This window comes from Erinaceus europaeus, chromosome 5 (assembly GCF_950295315.1).
Source record: "Erinaceus europaeus chromosome 5, mEriEur2.1, whole genome shotgun sequence".
Lineage (NCBI taxonomy): Eukaryota > Metazoa > Chordata > Mammalia > Eulipotyphla > Erinaceidae > Erinaceus > Erinaceus europaeus.
In genome coordinates, this window is record NC_080166.1 from 38,198,872 (window position 1) to 38,219,196 (window position 20,325).

The following is a 20,325-nucleotide window of genomic DNA, read 5'->3' on the forward strand; positions in this document are numbered from 1 at the left end:
ATTACTATTTAATCTTTATTTGATAGAGACAGCCAGAAAATGAGAGGAAGGGAGAGAGAGAGAGAGAGAGGAGAAGGTTGAATCTTTTCTACCAGGACGCCGCCCACAGCAAAGATGTGGAGTCGAGTTTACTAATTACTGTGATGCGCGCTTGAGAGAAGATCCGAGCTTTGCTGTTATTATTCAGGTCCACATGGAACCTGATAGGAAAAGTTGAACTTAAGAAATCAAAAACCCTCGCCCTGGCCATTGTCTTCAAAAACAGATTAGGGGAGTCGGACTGTAGCGCAGCGGGTTAAGCGCAGGTGGCGCAAAGCACAAGGACCGGCATAAGGATCCCAGTTCGAACCCCGGCTCCCCACCTGCAGGGGAGTCGCTTCACAGGCGGTGAAGCAGGTCTGCAGGTGTCTGTCTTTCTCTCCTCCTCTCTGTCTTCCCCTCCTCTCTCCGTTTCTCTCTGTCCTATCCAACAACGACAACAACAATAATAACTACAACAATAAAACAACAAGGGCAACAAAAGGGAATGAATAAAATAAATATTTTTAAAAAAACAGATTAGAAAGAGCAGTGAGTGAATCTGCCCTGCTGGTTGCTGGATTGCAGGTGTTCTGGAGCTGAAGCAGATGGCATTCAATGGCATTTTGTGGCGTGAAATGAGCCCCTTGGTGGGTGTTGCTGTGCTGCATTCAATTTGGATTTGATTTAGGCTATAGAGATAGCCATAAGAGTTGAATTTCACACATATTTATAAATCAAATTATGATAAACTTCAACATCCCCCAACACACACACAACCAAGAGAACTAACAAATACAATATAAACTCAGCTATAAGCTAGCTGAGAGCTAGTTGCTTTGTTTGAATCTAGCTTTATCTCCTACCTTCAAAAAACAGTATTTGACTTGATCTTTTAAACAGAGCACTGTTCAGCGCTGGCTTATGGTAGTGCTGAAGTTTCAACCTGGTAGTTAAGAGCCTCACATGTGAAAGTTTTGAATAACAATTATGCTGTCTCCCCAGACAAGATAATTTTTGATGATGCAAATATGTGTGCCTTAAGTGGGTTAAATTAAAAAAAAAAAAAAGGCAGGGATTTTGGAGGTTATGTGAAGTAGAGATTTAATACTTGGCAATTGTCTTTAATTTCTGCTTTCTAGGGGTCCCCATATATAAGTGGGCATAGTCTGCCCTTGAATTTAGAACGGGTTGTATAAGTTTAATGTTAGTAGCACCCAACACAAGGAACATAGAACAGAATTCTATGCCTTTTCTTCCAAAGCCGAGCTCACATGATTCTTGTTAGAAAGATGATGCTAGTCAAACTGGGACTTGTGTGCCCATCTGTAAGTACCACAGAGTCTTGGCATGGCTCTCACTCACTGGCCTGGAATGCTGAGACTTCCCACTTAAAGCAAACCTGAGTGAGAAACTTTGTACATATGTAGAAGATTGAGCTTCTGTGATGTGTCTTAATACCAATTCTGTTATTATATGTATATTACATTTTGAGCAACTTATGCAAAACACAATATAATTTTTCCTGACAAGGGAAATTTTGACTTTTTAAAAAACTGAAGATAGGTAAGTTATCAATATAAAACTGGCAGTGACATAGAGAAATATAAAGTTACTGAGTATTTTTTTATGAAATAAAAATAGTGAAATGTTTCACATGGGAGTCATGTACTGACACACCTGGTTTAGCTAGAGAACCCAGGTTCCAGCCCTGCTCCCCACCAGTAGGGGGAGCTTCACAAAAGCAAGTTTTCAGGTGTCATTTTCTTTCCCTTTTCTCCTGCTTCCCTCTCAATTTCTCTCTGTCCTATCAAGCATAATGGGGGAGGGGGGTGGGAGATTGTTGCCAAGAGCACTGGTTTCATAGTATCAGCTGGTAGCGAGTCCTAGTGATAACCCTGATGGCAACGAAGTTACTAATAAAAATTATTATGGTGATTTTTAGAATATTTATATGAGGCAGAAGCCAGAACATTGTTCATCTCTGGCACATAAGAGTCCTGGGGATTAAATCTGGAACCTTAGACATGTAAGTCCTGTGCTCTAGTTAGGATATATCTCCCTAGCCCTGTCTTTTTGCTTTAATGATAGTTCTTTCACCTTGCAAAAGCTTTTTAGTTAATGTAGTGCCATTGGTTTATGGTTGATTTTTCTCTTTGTGTTGAAGATATATTTTCAAAGACAACTTTTGAGGCTGATGTTAAGGAACATAGTACCTATGCTATATATATATAATTTTATACTCAAGCCCATTTTGTGTTAATTTTTGTGCACAATATAATATAATGGTCTAGTTTCATTTTTTTGCATATGGCTATACTATACTGTTGGGAAATTGTGCAGATGTGGTTGAACATTGACAGGGCCCACAAACCACTATATTTCCATGCAAGTATTAGTTACAGATTCCCCACCACGTTATCCCCTCAGGGTATTGCTAATTCAGTTAAAACCATTGCAACAGCTGCTAAGGACGCTTCTACCATCCCAGCATCCTTTTGCCTCTCTCCACCCTCTTTCCTAGCCAATCCCCTCCTGACTTGCCACTTCCGGTTTTTGCCCTATAAAGCCAGCTGCTGTTCTGGTTTCCCTCTCTTTTTTCTTTTTCAAATCCCGACCTGGAGAAGGGTTGGTGGGCATATCAGGAGGCAGCCATTTTGCTAGCTCCACGTGGCTTAAACTCACTGTGCCCACACCCAACTTTGGGGTGGGCATATCGGGAGGCGGCCATGTTGCTAGCTCCACGTGGCCTAAACCCTGTGCCTTCACCCAACTCTGGGGCGTCTGAGTAAATAAAGATTTGTGTTCCTGCTCCTCCATGAGTTCCTGGTCTCCTCTTGTCTCCCATGCACAACCTGACACTATACAATTTTTCAATTATTTTTTCGAGAACTCTGCTCAGCTCTGATTTATGGTGGTATGGGGGATTGAGCCTAGAACTTTGTGGCCTCAGACTTGAGTTTCTTTGCGTAACCATTATGCTATCTCCCCTACCTGTGACTATACAATTTTCCCTGCACAATTTTGAAGACACATTCCTTTCTCCACTGTATGTTTTTAATGCTGTTGTTATAAGTGTCTATATATGTGTGCCTTTATCTCTTAATTTTCAGTTTTGTTCCATTGTGATCTGTGTGCCTGTTTTTAATGTATTTGTTTAATTTGTTGTTTTACTTTGTTTCACCCTTCAAGCCAACATTTTTTCAGTTAGCAAGAGACAAAGACAGAGGGAGAGAGAAAAAAGTTCAACTTGACATGCACATGACAAGGCAGGCACACGAACCAGATGAACTATCTTGCTGTACCTGTGTGTTAATACAATGTAATATACTGTGCTCTGTAGTATAATTTGAAGCCCGGGAATTTGATACTTCCATTTTTGTTCTTTTTTTTTCCTCTCTCAAGATTGTTTCAGATATTCAGAAGCTTTTGTATCTCCATGTAAATTTCAAGTCCTCTTTTGTTGTACTTCAATGAAGAAAACTGTTGGAGTTTTCATAAGGATTACACTGAATCTCTATATTGCTTTAAATAAAAATTAATTTAGAAATTGTTTAAAATTTTTATTTATAAAATGGAAATACTGACAAGACCATAGGATAAGAGGGATGCAACTCCACACAATATCCACCACCCAAACTCTGTATCCCATCCCATCCCATCCCCTGATAGCTTTCCTATTCTTTAACCCTCTGGGAGAGTGGACCCAGGGTCATTATGGGGTGCAGAAGGTGGAAGGTCTGGCTTCTGTAATAGCTGCCTTGCTGAACATACTCCCAGCCTGTCTCTTCTTCCCTAGTGGGGCAGGGATCTGGAGAGGCAGACTCCAGGACACATTGGTGGGGTCATCTGCCCAGGCAAGTCCAGTTGGCATCATGGTAGCATTTGGAACCTGGTGGCTGAAAAAGAGTGAAGATATAAAGAAGAGGGCAGGGGTAGATAGCATAATGGTTATGCAAACAGACTGTCATGCCTGAGGCTTCAAAGTCCCAGGTTCAGTCCCCTGCACCATAATAAACCAGAGCTAATCAGTGCTCTGATTTAAAAAAATGGGGGGGGCAGTTGGGTGGCAGCACAACAGATTAAGCACACATGATGCAAAGTGCAAGGACTGGCTTAAGGATCCCAGTTCAAGCCCCTGGATCCCCACCTGCAGGGGAGTTGTTTCACAGGCGATGAAGCAGGTCTGCAGGTGTCTTTCTCTTCCCTTCTGTCTTCCCCTCCTCTCTCCATTTCTCTCTGTCCTATCCAACAACAACAACATCAGTAACAACAATAAATCAACAAGGGCAACAAAAATAAATAAATAAGTAAATATTAAAAAAGAAAGAAAAAAATCTTTAAAAAAAGATATAAAGAAGAAGTTGAAAAACAAAACCAGAAGAGAAAACACTAAGCTGAACCTGGACTGGAGCTGGTGTATTGCACCAAAGTAAAAGACTCTGGGGTGGGAGGTGGGGGGAGTACAGGTCCTAGGAAAGGATGACAGAGGACCTAATGGGGGTTGTGGAAAACTGACAAATGCTATGCATGTAAAAACTATTGTATTTACTGTCAAATGTAAAACATTAATCCTCCAATAAAGAAAAAAAACAAACTATAAAAAAATAAACATTAAATATAATACATAGTAGATAATAGTAATGTGCTTGTTACTGGAACTGGAAAACTGTCAGTCTTATGAAAGGTAAAATATCAAATAAGAACCTTATATTTAAAAAAAAAGATATAAAGCAGAACAAATTTTTGACTAATCATGAACCTAAAGGCAAGAATATATGCAGATGAAGATTTGAGGTCTCCATTTTGAAAAAGCTAGTAGGTCTATTTTAGGTATATTCCAACGGGTCCATGACTTTACTAGTGTTTTGCCTGAGCCTGACAGCTCACATGGAGGTGGACCCAAGGTATTGTCTGGAGAGATGTTATCATAGATGGAAAAAGACTAAAAAGCTGGATCAAAGAAGAGAGTAACTCCCAAATATGGGGAATTATATAAATATTAAATATAAATCCCATCTATTTGCTCTGTGGCCCATAGTCAGCACAGGACTCTATGTAACTTCTGCTTCCCTGTAGGTCCAAACTCACATTCTGTGGTCATGGACAGGAACATTCCAGGCTGCACTAATTTCAGGACCCATCTTCCTTGGGTGGAAGGTAGAGTATGTTGTCCAACCTCCCTTTGGAGTATGGAACAGCCCCTACCATTGTTGATCCACATTGAGAACAAGGTCCTATTATAGGGGCCCACAAAGGGGTCCATTATGTTGTTCCTGATGGAGGTGACCAGTGACAATGGAGAGAGGGATCTTTTAGAGGTCTAGACCCATCATATCTGTGTGGGAATCCCTGACTAGGGCCCTAGGTGATAAGGTGGCCTGGTAGTGACCAAAGAGTTATCATTAAAGTATGCCCATCTCTTGCCCTTATCCAGCTTTTGCAGTCCTTACTTTGACAAGTTTAGCTTTGGAGTTATTGAGGGAAATGAAACAGGAAGTAGGTGAGGAGGGTATCTAGGTCTAAGTAGAAACTATTTCATGAAGTACTTTATAGTGTCTTTTTATTAGGTCTTTCTCCTTGCTTTCTGCATTTATTGACTCACTGCAAACTATTGTGCACTTTTTGCTGTAAGGTGTGTATTTTCCCCTAACTTATGGATACATGTCTACACATGCTTTATCTCATGGACCCTGGTCTATATCTAGGTTTTGAGGCTCTTTTAGGAAGTGCATTATGTGCAATAGAATTAAGGATTACTATGAACTAGGAAAGGTCTCTCCAAAGTAATGAAGCTGGAAGATTGGCATTCCACACCTGATATCTCTGGACACAGTCTAAAGTGAAGCATGGCTAGGTGGTACTAGTTGCACTGATAATTTAGCAATCTTAATTCTGTCAATCCATGAGCATAGGGTATCTTCTTACTTTTTCCCTCCTCTTCAGTTTCTTTTAGTAGTCTGTATACTTGTTGACATACAAGTTTTCTCCTCCTTGGTTAAACTTACTCCTTTTTTATTTTTTTGTAATTTTTTATTTATAAAAAGGAAACATTGACTAAACCATAGGATAAGAACGGTACAACTTCACAAAATTTCCCCCACCAGAACTCCATACCCCATCCCCTCCCCTGATAGCTTTCCTATTCTTTAACCCTCTGGGAGTATGGACCCAAGGTCACTGTGGGGTGCAGAAGGTTGAAGGTCTGGCTTCTGTAATTGCTTCCCTGCTGAACATCGGCATTGACAGGTTGATCCAAATCCCAGAGCCTGTCTCTCTCTTTTCCCAGTGGGGAAGGGCTCTGGGAAATCAGATTTCCAGGACACATTGGTGGGGTTGTCTGTCTAGAGAAGTCTAGTCAGTATCATGCTAGCTTCTAGAACCTTGTGGTTGAAAAGAGTGTAAACATACAAAGCCAAACAAATTGTTGAGTGATCATGAACCTAAAGGCTAGAATAGTGCAGATGAAGAGTGGGGGGGGGTGGGTCCTCCATTTGGTATGAATTGAGAGAAGCATGCAGGAAAGTGAGCCCCACCCTAGAGGTTCCAGGATTGGGGGAAATAAAGGCTCTATAGAGGAAGTGGGAGGTTACTGCTGTCTTAGGGTTTATGAAGATAATGAATAGCTATTGCTATAATCACATTATTTGGTAATTGGGTTAACTTTGAAATACCCCTTTGTTAGGATTTGCTGTATCATATACAACATCACCATAATGTACGTCCTTTGACATTATTTGTACATAGCTGTGCCACCCATTGCTTCTGTTCTCCCTGGTCTAAGCTTTTAAGAGAGTCAACATATCAAAGACTAAGACTATGTATTAAATAGACTCAGTCTGTGATTTAAAAAGTTTGAAACATTCAATCAATTTTCCCCTATCATATTAATTAGTGATTTACATGAGTACAAATTGATAGGAATGTATATAAACACCATTCCCACCACCAAAAGACTGTGTCCCATCCCATCCCCCCTCTCATGCCCCCCCTCCACCCAATGAAGCTGAACATACACCGTTACCCTCAACCCAGCGTTTTTACTTTGGTGCCCTAGGTTAAATTTATTCCTAAGTAATGCATTCCATGACTGAGTGCATGAGCTGGAGTCTTGTCTCCTTTCCAGAAAATCACAATGACTTATTTGTTCTCTGCAGAATGTCCAAGCAAACTGAGAGCTGATTCACTGCACCATGATTCCTCATTATTTTTAGAGAAGAACACTGGAGATGTGCACAAGCTGTGACCACCCTGGCTTCTGACTACCTGACACTCAGAGGTACTTCGTTTCCCTGACTGGGTCCAGGCCCGCCAGCATATAAGGGCTGAAAAGAGCCCATAGCCACAACAGAAGTAAGGATTACTAGACATAGTTCCTTGTTCCCAGTATACTAACATCTCAAGATGAGGGGAAGTTCATAAGTGAGACAAGCAGTGTGGTAGGGATCTCAGAAATAATGAAATGATGATAATGATGAGTGACAATTAGAGTTACCATAGTGAATACTTAGTCTGTGCACAGCTAATCTCATTTAGTCCTAACAGTAGCTCTTGGATAATATTATTATTGTAATGTTGTATGTGTGACACAGAAACTGGAAATCAGTAGTGCCTCATATATGGAGGCACCATTACTTAAAAAAAAAAAAACTTATTTGTTTGTTTGAGAGAGGAGAAAAGAAAGAACCAGAGCGGGGGTTGGGCAGTAGCACAGCAGGTTAAGCGCAGATGGTGCAAAGCGCAAACACTGGCGTAAGGATCCTGGTTTGAGCCCCCGGCTCCCCACTTGTAGGGGAGTCACTTCACAGGCAGTGAAGCAGGTCTGCAGGTGTCTATCTTTCTTTCCTCCTCTCTGTCTTCCCCTCCTCTCTACATTTCTTTCTGTCCTATCCAACAGCAATGACATCAATAACATTGATAATAACTATAACAATAAAAAACAACCAGGGCCACAAAAGGGAAAAAATGGCCTTCAGGAGCAGTGGATTGGTGGTGTAGGCACCGGGCCCCAGCAATAACCCTGGAGGCAAAAAAGAGAGAAAGAAAGAAATAAAGAAAGAGAGAGAGAGAGAGAGAGAGGAAGGAAGGAAGGAAGGAAGGAAGGAAGGAAGGAAGGAAGGAAGGAAGGAAGGAAGGAAGGAAGGGAGGGAGGGAGGAAAGAAGGAAAGACAAGAGCATCACTCTGGTATATGTGATGACAGGGATCAAACCCGCTGTGCTACTGCCCAACTTCCCAAGCCACCCCATCAGCTTGGGCCCTATTCGAGGAGTCCTGAGATTCCCAAACAGACACGATGGGCTTAGACCTCGAATAAATCCCTCTCTCTGTTATTACTAGTCACCTCTATCAGAAACAACAAAATAGACCCTTTTGGTCCCCATAGGACCTTACCCTCAACTTAGATCAACAATGGTGAGAATGTTCCATCCTCCAAAGGGAGGCTGGACAACATACTCTATGCTACACCCGAGGAAGATAGGTCCTGAAATTGGGGCAGATTGGAATGTTCCTACTCATGACCATAGAATGTGAGCCCAGATCTACAGGGATGCAGAGGTTACACAGGCTCCTAAACTTAATATGGGCCCCAGATCACATCAAATTGATGGGTTTTACAGTCAGCAATATTTATACAACTTTCCCATATTTGGGAGCTACTCTCTTCCGTGATCCAGGTTTCTGGTCCTTTTTCCAACCATGACATCATCTCCCCAGACAATAACTTGGATCCACCTGCATATCAGATTTCAGGCTCAGGGAAAAAAAAACAAAAAACTAGTATAGCCACAGGCCCTTTGGACTATAACTAAAATATGCCTACTAGTTATTTATTAAACAGAGACCCCTCAACTCTTCACCTGCACTATACCAGCCTTTAGTTTCATGATTAGCCAACAACTTGTTTGGCTTTATATGTTAACTCTCTTTTCAGCCACCAGGTTCCAGATGCTAGCATGATGCCAACAAGACTTTCCTGGACAGACAACCCCACCAATGTGTCCTGGAGCTCTGATTCCAAGAACTCCACACCACTAGGGAAAGAGAGAGAGAGGCAGGCTGGGAATATGGATCGGCCAGTCAATGTCCATGTTCAGTGGGGAAGCAATTAAAGAAGTCAGACCTTCTACCTTCTGTATCCTATAATGACCTTGGGTTCATACTCCCAGAGGGTTAAAGAATACGAAAGCTATCAAGGGAGGGGATGGGATACAGAGTTCTGGTGGTGGGAATTGTAGCCCTCTTATACTATGGTTTTGTTAGTGTTTCCTTTTATAAATTGCCAGTCCCTGTTCAGGCACCAGGTGTTGGCTGCGACGTGGAGGAGAGAGAGAGGAGATACGGAGTGGAGAGGGAACATAATTCTTTATTCACGTGGGCACCTCAGAGTTGGGTGAGAACGCAGCAGTTCGGGCCACATGGAGCTAGCCAAAAATGGCCGCCTTGTGCTGCACCCTTCCCTGTGTCTAATCACCGAAGTGAAAAGCAGACAAGAGAGAGAAGGGCAGAAGAAGGAGGCCTTTATAGGGCAAAAACCAGGAGTGACGAGCCGGGACAGGATTGGTTGGGAAGGGCACTTCGAGAATATCGTATTAACTCTTGGGGGAACTGGCACTAGCCTCAGGGGACAACATGGCGGAACAGGTGCTCTGAGCTCACGGGAACTGGCACTAGCCTGAGGGGACATCTGCACAGCAATAAATGAAAATAATAAAAACAATTTAAAAAATTAAAGCCATTTAAAATCTAAAATAAAAAAGTCAAATCTAGTGATGGACCACTTTAACACTTATGTAGGTCCTGTGGTGAAGCTGGTGGCATTGCACTAGGATTCATTAATGAAAGTGAGCAGTCCCTAGTCTCTGGGAGCAGAGTGGGTATTATGACAAGCATCATAATAGAGGTAGGAATATAATTCTAGGGGACACAATGAAGCAGACTAGTTGTTCTTCCATTGTGAGAGGAGAAAAGAGAGGGCAGAGAGAGGATGTCAGTTATCTTACCTTTAAAAGTTGAGTACAAAATTGCCAAGCAGGATTTGAGGGGAGAGATAGGGTGTGGCAGATGGTACAAAATTGGTACTCCATATGTATAGATACATGTAGTATGAGGCAAAAGGGCATTCTTTTTAAAAAATTTTTATTTATAAAATGGAAACACTGGGGGTGGGGCGGAGCCAAGATGGTGACTTTGGAGCCACAGCTGCCTTAAGCTCCAGTAGGCAGCAGCTTGCAACCCAGAATCAGCTTCATAGGGTAGGATACTGGGCTGTCTGTAGGAGGATGAACACGGGCTGGTCAGAGTGGCACCAAAATACAGTCCCATAACTCTCTCTTGGGCTGACTAACAGAGGTCAGAGGGACAAAAGCAAATCCTCTGATTATTTCTGAGCTCCCCCCCCCCACCAGTGCTAGCTTGCAGGGGCAGTGCTGCTGCTTCTAGCAGGATCCCCGCTGAGCTATTTTCTTTACCAAGACTCCTGACTCACCAAGGGTGTCATTCTAACCCTCTTCCTTTAACTTCTCTCTCTTTTTTTAAGTGGCTAGAGCTCTATTTGAGTGACAAAATACCTGACCAATCAGAGCCTCATCCCTGCCTGGGAATGACTACCTGGAGGTCTTTTTTTTTTTTTTTTTGATACTTCTCACAATTGGCTGTCATTGCTCAGGCCACCTGCAGCCAATCAAGCAGTCCAAGCTGCAGACTGACTATTAAGGGTTTTCTACTCTTTTATTTTATTTTATTACTACCATTATTATATACATGTATCTCTTTTCCATCCACCTTCCTCAGGTTGACCAAAAATAACCTTTGTTGGTTTTATCAATTCATAGGTTACTAGGTGTCATACCCATTGTGAGAGGAACTTGTTTCTCTCTACCTCTTCTCTCTACTCTCCTTTTGTCCCCTCCTCCTAGCTAATTAAAAAAAAAAACTTTCCTTTCACTGCTCTTCCTTTTTTATTTTCTTTATTTCTCCCTTTCTTTCTTTCCTTTCTCTTTTTAATTCTTTTCTTCTTTCCTCCTTCTTTTGTTTTCTGAATTCACTGATACTTCCTTGTGAATTATTTTGGGGAAGAAATCTGACTCAGATTGGACTCTGTGTGTGTGTGTCTTTTCTATTTCCCTTTATCCCCTGGAATTTATAGTGGACAGTAGATTTTCATAATTGTCTATTTTTGCGTTCCCCTTTTTCCTGCCTCTTTATCTTTTGTTTGGTTGCTATTTGTTCTTGGACTGGAGGTATTGTCTGGCTAAATGGTATTGGTTGAACTGCATCAAACCTTGCCTCAGTTACTATTGTTGTAATTTCTGAGGTTGGTGACTGCACTTGTCATAAAGGTCTTTAGTATATCATGGCTTGTACTAGAAACACAACAACTGAACAACAGAAAGGAACAATAAACACCACATTAAAAAAAAAGTGCTTAGATCAAGAGCAAATAAAACTGCTACCACAATGAGTCAGGACAGGATTCCAGAAGAAACTCCAAATTAGCCAGAAGTAACCATTGATAAGAAAAGTATGCAAGCAATAGTAAACTTACTAATCACAGAAATGAAGACAACTATGGAGGAAAGGGCTATCAGAATTAGGGAAACAACAGAGGAGAACCTCAAAGAAAATATAAGCTACCTCAAGGTAATTAGAAAACTGAAATCTGAAATAGCTGAGCTAAAAGGCCAACTAGCAGAACAAGCTAATACTATAAATGACCTGAATAAAGAAGCTGAGGGAAGGGAAAGCAGATTAACAGAAGCAGAAAACAGAATTAGCCAGACAGAGGATGAGCTAGAGAAAACAAAGAAAGAGGTAAAAGAGCTCAAAAAGAGATTGAGAGATGCTAAAAACAACAACAGAGACATATGGGATGATCACAAAAGAAGTAACATTCATAAAAATTGGCCTACCAGAGGAAGAAAGAGAGGAAGGGAAAGTAAATATTTTGGAGGAAATAATGGAAGAAAACTTTCCAGACCTAAACAACAGAAAGGACATTAAGATTCAAGAGGTGGAGAGAGTCCAGAACAGAATCAACCCAGACCTGAAGACACCAAAACACATCATAGTTACAGTGAAAAAAAAGCAAGGATAAACAGAGGATCCTAAAGGCTGCAAGAGAAAAACAAAAAGTCACATACAGGGGAAAGCCTGTAAGACTATCAGCAGACTTCTCAGCTCAAACTCTAAAAGCCAGAAGAGAATGGCAAGATATCTATCAAGCCTTGAATAAAAAAGGGTTTTAACCAAGAATAATATATCCTGCTAGATTTTCATTCACACTAGATGGAGGGATCAAAAGCTTCTCAGACAGACAACTGTTAAAGGAGGCAACCATCAACAAGCCTTCCATGAAAGAGGTATTAATAGACCTCTTATAAACAAAAACATCACTATAATACCTGCCATATAACAGAGCAAATAAAGAATTGTTGAATAATGGCATTATAATACATTTAATCCATAATATCAATAAATGTCAGTGGATTAAATTCACCTATTAAAAGGCACAGAGTGGAAGGATGTATCAGAAAACACAATCCAACCAAATGATGCTTGTAAGAATCTCACCTGACCCAAGAAAACAAACACAGACTTAAAGTGAAAGGATGGAAAACTATCATACAGGCTAATGGACCACAAAAAAAGCAGGAACAGACATTCTCATCTCTGACACCATAGACTTTAAATTAAATAAGGTATTAAAAGATAGATAAGGCCATTATGTAATGATTAGAGGATCAGTGAACCAAGATTTAACAGTTATTAACATCTATGCACCCAATGAGGGACCATCTAAATACATCAAACACCTACTGAAAGAACTACAAAAATACATCAATAGTAATACAATAATAGTAGGAGACTTCAACACCCCACTTTCACATGTAGACAAATCAAAGAAGCAGAGAATCAACAAAGAAACAAGAGAATTAAATGAAGAGATGGACAGACTAGACCTACTGGACATTTTCAGAGTTCTTCAACCCAAAAAACTGGAATAAACATTCTTTTCAAATCCAAACAACACATCCTGAAGGATAGACCACATGTTAGGCCACAAAGTATAAACAAACTCAAGAGCATTGAAATCATACCAAATACCTTCTTAGACCATAGTGGAGTAAAGCTAACATTCAACAACAAACAGAAAATTACTAAAAGTCACAGAATTTGGAAACTCAACAACATACTGCTTAAGAACCGCTAGGTCAGAGAGGAACTTAAGCAAGAAATTCAAATGTTCCTGGAAACAAATGAAAACGAAGACACAAGTTATCAAAATATTTGGGACACAGCTAAAGCAGTATTGACAAGGAAACTCATAGCCATACAATCACATATTAGAGAACAAGTAAAAGCTCAAATAAACGACCTTACTGTATGCCGTAAGGACATAGAAGAAGAACAAAAGGACCCTAAAGCAACCAGAAAGACAGAAATCACTAAAATTAGAGCAGAAATGAGTAACATCGAAAATAAGAGAACCATACAAAAGATCAATGAAGCCAAATGTTGGTTCTTTGAAAAATTAAACAAGATTGACAAACCCCTAACCAGACTCACTGAAAAAAAAAAAAAAAGGAGAAGACCCAAATAAATAGAATTGTAAATGATAGAGGAGATATCACAACTGAAAACACAGAAATCCAGAAAATCATGTGAGACTTCTATGAAGAACTATACACCACCAAGCTACAGAATCTGGAAGAAATGGAAGAATTCCTGGAAACATATACCTTTCTAAAACTGAACCAAGAAGAACTACAAAACCTAAAGGCACCAATCACAGACTTAGAAATCGAAACAGTTATTAAGAATCTTCCCAACAACAAAAGTCTTGGACCAGATGCCTTCACAAACAAATTCTACAAAACTTTCAGAAAACAATTAATACCTATACTTTTTTAAATATTTATTTTATTTATTCCCTTTTGTTGCCCTTGTTTTTTATTGTTGTAGTTATTGTTGTTGTTGTTAGATAGGACAGAGAGAAATAGAGAGAGGAGAGGAAGACAGAGAGGGGGAGAGAAAGATAGACACCTGCAGGCCTGCTTCACCACCTGTGAAGCAACACCCCTGCAGGTAGGGAGCCAGGGACTCGAACCGGGATCCTTATGCAGGTCCTTGTGCTTTGCGCCATATACACTTAACGTGCTGCAATACTGCCCGACTCCCAATACCTATACTTCTAAAGCTCTTCCACAAGTTTGAAGAAACAAGTACTCTCCTTTCTACCTTCTATGAAGCCAAAATCACACTGATACCAGAAGCAGATAGGGACACAACCAAAAAGGAAAACTACACACCAATATCTCTGATGAAAATACATGCCAAAATATTTAAAAAGATGCTGACCAACTGGATACAGCAGTATATCAAAAAGATTGTTCATCACGACCAAGTGGGATTTATCCTAGGAATGCAAGGCTGGTTCAACATACATAAGTCAATCAATGTCATTCACCAAATCAATAAAAGTAAAACCAAACACCACATGGTTATCTCAATAGATGCAGAGAAAGCCTTTGACAAAATCCAACACCCATTCAGCTCAAAACACTACAAAAAATGGGACTAGGTGGAAAATTCCTCAAGATAGTGGAGGCCATATATACCAAACCTAGAGCCAACATCATACTCAATGGACAAAAGCTTAAATCATTCCCCTCAGATCAAGGACTAGATAGGGCTGCCCATTATCACCATTACTCTTCAGTGTAGTATTGGAAGTTCTTGCCATAGCAATCAGGCAAGAGAAAGAAATCAGAGGAATACAGATTGGAAGGGAAGAATTCAAGCTCTCACTATTTTCAGATGATATGATAGTATACATAGAAAATCCTAGAGAATCCAGCAGAAAACTAATGAGTTATTAGGCAATATAGCAAGGTGTCAGGATACAAAATCAATGTACAAAAATCAGTGACATTTCTTTATGCAAACACTAAATCTGAAGAAGAAGATATCCAGAAATCACTCCCATTCAGTGTTGCTGCAAAACCAGTAAAATACCTAGGAATAAACCTGACCAAAGAAGTAAAAGACTTGTATACTGAAAACTATGAGTCACTATTCAAGGATATACAAACTGATACCAAGAAATGGAAAGACATCCCATGCTCATGGACTGGAAGAATTAATATCATCAAAATGAATATTCTCCCCTGAGCCATATACAAATTTAATGCAATACCCATCAAAGTTCCACCAAGCTTCTTTAAGAGAACAGAACAAAAACTACAATCATTTATCTTGAACCAGAAAACACCTAGAATCACAAAACTATCTTGAGGAAAAGAAACAGAAATGGAGGCATCTCACTCACAGATCTCAAACTATATAATAAGGCCATCATCATCAAAATATTCCGGTACTGGAACAAAAATAGGCACACAGACCAGTGGAATAGAACTGAAATCCCAGAATTAAACCCCCACACCTATGGACATCTAATCTTTGATAAGGGGGCCCAAAGTACTAAATGGAGGAAGGAGGCTCTCTTCAATAAATGGTGCTGGGAAAACTGGGTCAAAACACACAGAAGAATGAAACTGAACAACCTTATCCCACCAGAAACAAAAATCAACTCCAAATGGATCAAGGACCTGGATGTTACACCAGAAACTATCAAATACTTATAGGAAAACATTGGTGGAACACTTTCCCACCTAAACCTCAAGGGCATCTTTGATGATACAAACCCAATTACAAGGAAAACTAAAGCAGAAACAAATCAATGGGACTACATCAAATTGAAAAGCCTCTGTACAGCTAAAGAAACTATCACACAAACAAAGAAACCCCTCACAGTATGGGAGAAGATCTTCACATGCCATACATCAGACAAGAGACTAATCACCAAAATATACAAAGAGCACAGCAAACTTAGCAACAAAAAAGCAAATGACCCCATTCAAAAATGGGCAGAGGATATGAACAGAACATTCACTACAAAAGAGATCCAAAAGCTAACAAACACATGAAAAATTGCTCCAGGTCGCTGTTTGTCAGAGAAATGCAAATAAAGACAACACTGAGATACCACCTCACTCCTGTGAGAATGGCATACATCAAAAAGGACAGCAGCAACAAATACTGGAGAGGCTGTGGGGACAGAGGAACCATTCTGCACTGCTGTTGGGAATGTAAATTGATCCAGCCTCTGTGGAGAGCAGTCTGGAGAACTCTCACAAGGCTAGACATGGACCTTCCATATGACCCAGTAGTTCCTCTCCTGGGGATATACCCCCAGGGCTCCATAACACCCAACGAAAAAGATATTTGTACACCTATGTTCATAGCAGCACAATTCGTAATAGCTAAATCCGGGAAGCAACCCAGGTGCCCAAGAACAGATGAGTGGCTGAGAAAGCTGTGGTATATATACACAATGGAATACTATGCAGCTATTAAGAACAATGAATACACTTTCTCTGACCCATCTTGGATGGAGATAGAAAGAATTATATTAAGTGAGCTCAGTCAGTAAGATAGAGTATGGTATGATCCCACTCATCAACAGAAGCTGAGAAGGTAGAACAGAAAGGGAACCTAAAAGTAGAATTTGACTAAATCTGAAGTAGAACACCAAGGTAAAAACCCTGGAGTGAGGGTGAGGGTGGATATTCTTCTTCCCTGGGTGGTGGAGGTGGCGTAGGGTGGGGGTGGAATGGGTGGGTGGCATGGGACACAGTCTTTTGGTGGTGGGAATGGTGTTTATGTACACTCCTATTAATTTGTAGTCATATAAATCACTAATCAGTATGAGAGGGGAAAAATTGATTGTATGTCTCAAACTTTTTAAACAAAGACTGAGTCTTTTTAATATATAGGCTGAGTCTTTGATATGTTTACTCTCTCAAAAGCCTAGACCACGGAGAACAGAAGCAACCAGTGGCACAGCTATATACAAACAATGTCAAAGGACATAAATTATAGTGATGTTGTATATGATACAGCAAATCCTAACTAAGGGATTTTTCAAAGTTAACCCAATTGCCAAATAATGTGACTATAACAATAACTGTTTTCTTCTTGAACCCTAAGACAACAGGAACCTCCCATTTCCACTATAGAGCCAATATTTCCCCCAGTCCTGGAACCTTAGGTTGGGGCTCACTTTCCTGCATGCTTCTCTCAATTCATACCAAATAATATTGTATCCGCCAACCTCAACCTAATCAAAGCAACAAGTACCACTTCAGCATGCTTCACTTCAGACTGTGTCCAGAGACTTCAGGTATGGAATGACAACCCTTCAGCTTCATTACTCAAGTGAGACCTTACCTTTCATAGTATTCTCTAATCCCATTCCAGGCAGTTCACTTCCTAACAAAGTCCCAAAACCTAGATATAGACCAGGTCCCCTGAGACCAGGACTATAGATAGTTCACATGTATCCATAAACTAGGGCAAAATATATACCTGAAAGCAAAAGTACACAATAGTCTGCAATGAGTACCCCCCAACACTTCATCTGCACTATTCCAGCCTTTAGGTCCATGATTGTTCAACAATTTGTTTGGCTTTATATGTTAACTCTCTTTTCAGCCACCAGGTTTCAGATGCTAACATGATGCCTATCAGACTTCCCTGGACAGATGACCTCACCAATGTGTCCTGGAGCTGTGCTTCCCCAGAACCCCACCCTACTAGGGAAAGAGATAGGCAGGCTGAGAATATGGATCGACCAGTCAACGCCCATGTTCAGTGGGGAAGCAATTACAGAAGCCAGACCTTCCACCTTCTGCATCCTACAATGACCTTGGGTCCATACTTCCAGAGGGGTAAAGAATAGGAAAGCTATCAGAGAACGTGATGAGATGTGGAGATTTGGTGTTGGGAATTGTGTGCAGTTATACCCCTCTTATCCTATGGTTTTGTTAATGTCTCCTTTTTAAAATAAATTTAAAAAAATTAAAAATGGAAATACTGACAAGACCATAAGATAAGAGGGGTAAAATTCCACACAATTCCCACCACCAGAACTCTGAATCCCATCTCCTCCCCTGATAGCTTTCTTATTCTTTAACTCTCTAGGAGTGTGGACCCAGGGTCATTATGCCATGCAGAAGGTGGAAGGTCTGGTTTCTGTAACTGCTTCACTGCTGAACATGTGTGTTGAAAGGTTGAACCACACTGCCAGCCTATCATTCTCTTTCCCTAATGGGGCAGAGGTCTGGGGAAGCGGGGCTCCTGGACACGTTCTTGGGGTTGTCTGCCCAGGTAAGTCCAGTTGGCATCCTGATAGCATCTGGAACCTGGAGGCTGAATAGAGTTAACATATAAACTAAACAAATTGTTAACTAATCATGAACCTAAAGGCAAGAATATTGCAGATGAAAATTTGGGGTTTCTGTTTTGGAAGTAGCTAGTAGGTCTATTTAGGTATATTCCAAGGGGACCCATGGCTTTACTACTTTTTGCCTGAGCCTGACATCTGATGGGTAGGTGGACCCAAGTGATTGTCTGGGGAGATGATGTCATGGCTGGAAAAAGGACCAGAAAGCAGAATCAGGGAAGAGAGTCGCTCCCAGATATTGGAAAGTTGTATTAATATTGCTGACTGTAAACCCCATTGATTTGATGTGATCTGGGGCCCATATTCAGCTTAGGAGCCTATGTAATCTCTGCATCCCTGTAGGCTGGAGCTCACATTTTGTAGTCATGAGCAGCAACATTCCAAGTTATAACAATTTCAGGATCCATCTTCCTCAGGTGGTAGATAGAGTATGTTACCCAACCTCCCTTCGAAGGATCAAACATTCTCTACCATTATTGATCCACATTGAGAGTAAGGTCCTATGGAGGCCCACAAAGGGTTCTATTTTGTTGTTCCTGATGGAGATGAGCAGCGACAATGGTGAGAGGGATTTATTCGAGGTCTAGGCCAGTCATGTCTGTTTTGGAATCTCAGGGCTCCCCGAATAGGGCCTCAGCTGATGGGGTGGCCTGATAGTGATAAAAGAGTCATCATTAAAATATGCCAGTTGCAAGAGAGCATTCTATATGGAACTCCTTATATTGTTGGTTTTTTTTTTTAAATAAACACAGAAATTTAGAAGAAGGGGGTATAGAGAGGGAGAGGGAGTGGTCGTGAGGTGGTGCAATGATAAAAGTCTGGACTCTCAAGCATGAGATACCAAGTTCAACCCCTAGCCGCACATGTACCAGAGTGATATCTGGCTCTTTCTATCTCTCCTCCTATCTTTCTCATTAATAAATAAATAAAATCTTTACAGAGAGAGATAGAGAGGGACACCTGTAGCACTGCTCATGCAGCCTACCCCCACAGGTAGGAACTTGGGTCTTAAATCTGGTTCCTTGAACAGGATAATTTGTGTGCTCTACTGGGTATACCATTACTGCCCAACCCTTGTACCAGTACATAGAATTTTATAGGTTCTGGGAGTCAGGCAGTAGTGCAGCGGGTTAAGCACACGTGACCCAAATTGCAAGGACCAGAGTAAGGATCCTGGTTCTAGCCCCCAGCTCCCCACCTGCAGGGGAGTCAATTCACAAGCAGTGAAGCAGGTCTGCTGGTGTCTGTCTACTGTGTCTTTCCCTCCTCTCTACATTTCGCTGTCCATCCAACAATGATGGCATTAATAACTACAACAATAATAACTACAACAATAAAGAAGGAGCAAGAAAATGGAAAATAAATATATATATATATATAAAGAATATTATAGGTTCTTTTTTAACCTAAGATATTTGAATAAAACAAGACAAACTAGTCAAGCCTGGTAGTGGTACTGGTAAGTTAATTTGGAAAGTTATTAAAAGTTTTGAGGTGGTGGGAAAGGTGTGAATATGCACTCCTATTAACTTATAAGCTTATAAATTAAAAAAATTTGTTTTGAAGTGAGGTGATGACATAATCATGGTGGTGTTATAAAATTAGAAATTCTGGAAGATGGTTGAACTCATAGAGAAAATAATTGTGAAGACCACTTATCTTACCCAAATGAGTTGATGAAGGCATTGGCCTTGAAAGTTGGAATGAAGAAGAATTAACATGTGAAATTGGTCATGCATGGAGTGAGAAGCTGTAAGAAGAGTTGAAGTTGCATAGGCCCTTAACTAGATAATGAACTTAAATAGGAAACTGAAAAGGAAAAGTTTCTCTATGGGGAAGAGAGGGAGACAAGAGAGAAGAAACTTCTGTGTTTGGGTCAGGGTCAGTGTAAGGAACAGCCATGGTGAGATATTCATCAGATAACTGAAAACTGAATCTGGAGATTGGGAGAGATGTCAGTCTAGAAAGGATTAGTATCTAGGAGCAAATTGAGGTTGTTGAA